Source organism: Trichomycterus rosablanca, chromosome 10 (assembly GCF_030014385.1).
Source record: "Trichomycterus rosablanca isolate fTriRos1 chromosome 10, fTriRos1.hap1, whole genome shotgun sequence".
In the NCBI taxonomy this organism is placed as follows: domain Eukaryota; kingdom Metazoa; phylum Chordata; class Actinopteri; order Siluriformes; family Trichomycteridae; genus Trichomycterus; species Trichomycterus rosablanca.
The window spans coordinates 309,818-314,843 of record NC_085997.1 but is presented as its reverse complement, the minus strand read 5'-3'; positions in this window follow the sequence as shown (position 1 = coordinate 314,843).

Here is a 5,026-nt window from a genome sequence, read left to right as displayed (position 1 = left end):
GCGCACCGATCGAATTTGCCCAAAAATCATATCACCGTTATTGAAACATTTTCCATCGCGACATACATCGACATCAAATCACTGTCCAGCACTACCCCATACATTAAACAAAGAAACAATATAGCAATCTCTCAATAATACATGCACCAATACACCCAGCAAATCTCCTATCACGACTAACAAGCGCTGTGTTACTCACATAATTTTAATCTTATTCACTATAACAACTCTGATTAAGGAGATTTTCTTTAATTATGTGTGAAAATGTCCTATGTCACACATGGATGAATTCCACTCTTTCCTGGTTTAAGAACCTTAAAGTTCAAGAGCGCTATGTTCCTTCTCCTAGAGTATGTGAAGAGTTTTTAAACTTTTTTGTGGAAAAAACTGAAACAATTAGGTCTGGCATTACTTACTTGGGTATAGATTCTCCACTTCCACCGCCGTGCCCAGGTGTGTTTGAAAAGTTTGAGGCTGTTTCAATCTCCGAATTAACAGATTTGGTGCTGAAAACAAAGCCAACAACCTCCCCACTTGATGTGATGCCCCCACAGATAGTTAGGGAGACATTTGATATATTAGGACCTTTTGTCCTGGATATCATTAATACTTCCCTTGCCACTGGTACTGTTCCAGCGTGCTTTAAACATGCTGTAGTTACACCTCTGCTCAAAAAGCATAATCTTGATGCTACAGTGGTTAGTAACTATAGGCCGATTTCTAAATTACCATTCTTGGCTAAATTGCTGGAAAAGGTTGTATATTCTCAGCTTTTACCATTTTTGAGTAGAGATGGTATTTTTGAGATTTTTCAATCTGGCTTTAAGTCTATGCACAGCACTGAATCTGCTCTTCTGAAGGTGACAAATGACTTGCTACTTACTGTTGATGAGGGAAATTGTGCCATCCTCATTTTATTGGACCTTAGTTCTGCTTTTGATACTGTTGACCATGACATACTTGTTGGTCGCCTGGAAAAGTGGGTGGGGTTACAGGGAGAGGCCCTGAATTGGTTCATATCTTATTTTAAAAATAGAACCTTTTCAGTGAATATTAGCAGCTATTTCTCTTCTTCTGCTGATGTCTCTTGTGGTGTTCCACAAGGGTCCATACTAGGGCCCCTCCTTTTTTCTCTCTATATGCTGCCATTGGGTCAAATAATTAGGAAGCACAATGTCAGATTTCACCTGTATGCTGATGACATACAGCTTTATCTTCCCATTAGACCGAATGACAATGGCTCGTTAACATCTCTTAGCAGTTGTCTTGAGGACATAAAGAGGTGGATGACTGACAATTTTCTTCAGCTGAATGAAAGCAAGTCAGAGGTTATCGTTTTTGGGGGTCCTCATCACATCAATAGTGTCTCCAATAACCTTGGTCACTTGTCTACATGTGTCAAAACATCTGTGAGAAATCTTGGTGTTATCTTTGACTCTGACCTCCGATTTGATAAACAAATCAACTCTGTGGTAAGGAATAGCTTCTTCCAGCTCAGAAATATTGCGAAGATTAAGCCTTTTCTCTGCTATTCTGACCTGGAAAAAGTTATTCATGCATTCATTTCTGCAAGAATTGACTACTGTAATTCTCTGTATATTGGGATTAGTCAGTCTCTGTTGCGGCGCTTGCAGGTAGTCCAGAATGCAGCAGCAAGGTTACTGACTAATACCAAGAAAAGAAACCATATTACACCCGTCCTTGCCTCACTACATTGGCTGCCTGTTCAGCACAGGATTCATTTTAAAGTGCTTTTATTTGTTTTTAAAGCGCTTAATGGTCAAGCCCCGGCTTATCTCAGTGGTATGCTTTCTCCCGCAACCGCACAGCGATCTTTAAGATCAGCCACTCAGAATTTGTTGACTGTTCCTAGGGCTCGTTTGAAGCTAAAAGGTGATCGTGCATTTGCAGTTTATGCTCCGAGGCTATGGAACACTCTACCTCCTAATATTCGACAAGCACCTTCGGCCGCTGTTTTTAAATCACTCCTAAAAACATACCTTTATAAGCTGGCATTTGAACAGTGAGGAGCTGTGTTAATTTTAATTGTTTAGTCTATTTGTATTTGTTTTATTTTGTCTCTTACTCTGTATTTTTATTTGGTTTTTACTTTTTTTAATATAATGTTGTGTTATGTATGCTTATTCGATGTACAGCACTTTGGTCAACGTAAGTTGTTTTAAGAGTGCTTTATAAATAAAATTTACTTACTTACTTACTTACTTAAAACACACTTAATAAGGTACCATAAATACTTCATCTTAACTCAGTTATCTTAAGATTATAAAAATAAAGTTGATTATAAAATTAACTGCAGCACTTACCCAATCCAGGCGTACAAAGACAAAGATAGCCGATGGACAAAGATACGGCAAGCTGCTCACATAGAGCCAAAAATGGCGGATACACAGAAAACCACGCTCAGCTCTCCCAGAGCCAAAATGGTGGACAGACAGAAACCCACGCTCAGCTCTCCCAGAGCCAAAATGGTGGACAGACAGAAAACCACGCTGCGTTCTCAAGAAACAAAATGGCGGATAGACGGGAGACCACGTTGCATTCCCAAGACAAAATGGCGTACAGACAGAGCCAAAATGGCGGACAGACAGAAAAACACGCTGCGTTCTCAAGAAACAAAATGGCGGATAGACGGGAGACCACGTTGCATTCCCAAGACAAAATGGCGGACAGACAGAAAGCCAAAATGGCGGACAGACAGAAAAACACGCGTGTGCAAGATGGCGGACAAACAAAAGGTTACATATAAATACGCACAGAAACACTGACAAACAAACTCCCGATGTACTGTTTTCGAACCAAATTTAGAATTTAAAGTAGTCTAATTAACCGAACTCCGTTCCCAAAACCGTCAAGTCCGAATTTTAGGACAATCTTTTTCATAGAATCCCGTTTTTTTAAACTGCCAGACGCCTAAGATTTCCACGTTCAAATCATAGAACCCCGTCCTTTGAACTGCCAGGTAATAGATTTCCAACGTTCGCTCATTCATAGAATCCCGTTTTTTAAAACTGCCAGACCCTAGGTTTTACAACGCTCGAATTATAGAATCTCGTTTTTAAAACTGCCAGACCCTATTATTTCCAACGCTCGAATCATAGAATCTCGTTTTTCAAACTGCCAGACTTCTAGATCCAACGCTCGAAAATTTGAGATCTATAGAATTAACCCAGTCCCAGACTCGTTAAAACTTAGATCTTTCGAATCACGCGCCCCTGCTTTTGAAACAGACAGACACGTTTCGCTCCAATGGTGTTCCGGGTGAAGCCTCTGCCGAACAGCCCTTTACCGTTTATTTTGCTCGGTCTGATTCAAACTCAGCAATCAGGAAACATAAATTTTTTAGCTCCAACATATATTCACAGTTTTAAACTATCTAATGATACTTTAGTAATTTAATCAGACACTTACGGATTCTGAGATTCACTTTCACACTCAGTACGCTAAATAATAAATGCATCTAATATATATACAGAGAACGTCTGTTTACCTTAAGCAGGCGCGCGCCTTGTACTGAGTACAAAAGATTTTTCAGAATTCCTGGTCTTACCTCAGTCAGCTGAATCGATTCGATGCTATCCTCAGACCTCCTGAACCATCCTCTGCTACCATTTGTTAGGATAAATCTTTTGTTCAAAAGGTCCTGAAGAAAGCAGTCGAAGGAAGTCCAGAAAGTACTCTTTAAAACACTTTATTAAGTGTAAAAATAATCTGTGAATATATATCAGAGCTAAGCCGGCCGGCGCTCCTTACTCCTGCAGTCTAGACACACCACGTAGGAAAGAGGGCTCCTCTGAGCCCGCCGTCCTTTTTTAAACTAGTCTAGGCTCCTCCTCTTTTACTGCTGGTGGAGCCAATGAAGTGTGCTAACAAGCCCCAGGCTCTGCCTCCCCCCCCCTCTGTAAGAGTCAGGGAGAGAGCCTAGCCGGCGACATGTTGGACAAAAGACCACATGGCCTGGATGTAAAACTTCCCATATTAAATGTACGTTTTTATGTTCCGAAAAACCTAACACTTTCTAGTATTTTCTAGTCAGGATCGTGGTGGGTCCGGCATCCCAAGAATCCTCAGAATCAGGGGGACCACTGGGCATCCCTTATTTTAGACATGCCACCCAGGCACCATCGAAACATAATCAAACTAACGTTTATCCAGTTTTACTGAAGCCCGAAATGTTGTATATTCTTATATTTTACGACTTTATACATTAAATTTGGGGTGGCACAAATGTCAAATGAGGTGAAACCAAGTAGTCACTGATGGTAAAAAGCGGAAGGTGTGAAATAACCCACTGGAGGCGCCAGTCATACAGAGAAAGTGCACAGTGAAGGTTTCTGGGAACCTACAGCATGTAAACATCGTCTTTATGGCCAGTAAGTACTTTGTGGACTCCTGAGCATAAGCTTGTTGGACATCCTATACAAACCATCAGCATTAATATCAAGTTGCACTCGCACCCGCACTCCAAACCAGCTTTCGCTCGCCTGTGGGGCATTTCACGAGATTTTGGACTGTTTCTGGTTGAATTTGTGCACAAACAGTAAAAAAAAGGGGGCCACTCAGGAGCGCAGCGGTAAAAACACATGCTGAAACACCAGAGCTGGGATCTTGAGTACAGATGGGGACAGGATTAAGCCGGATGGGGTCTCTCTCTCTCATAACTGATGCAATTACGACCTCTGCTGGCTGGTTGATGGCGCCTGCACAGAGACGGGGAAAGAGTGCTGTCAGGGTGTGTCTCTCCGTACACAACGCTGAGCTGCACTGCACTCGTCAAAGTGTAGGTGATAAGATGCATACGGCTGCTACCCACGTGTCGGGGGGGGCGTGGGTTAGCTTCGTTCTCCTCAATCAGAGCGGGGATCGGCATTGGTGGAGAGGAAGTGTGACGCAATCGGGCAATTGGACGCGATAATATATATAAACCATATATATATATATATATATATATATATATATATATATAAACCAGTTAAAAAACATAATTAAGGAAATTCTTTCCATCAGC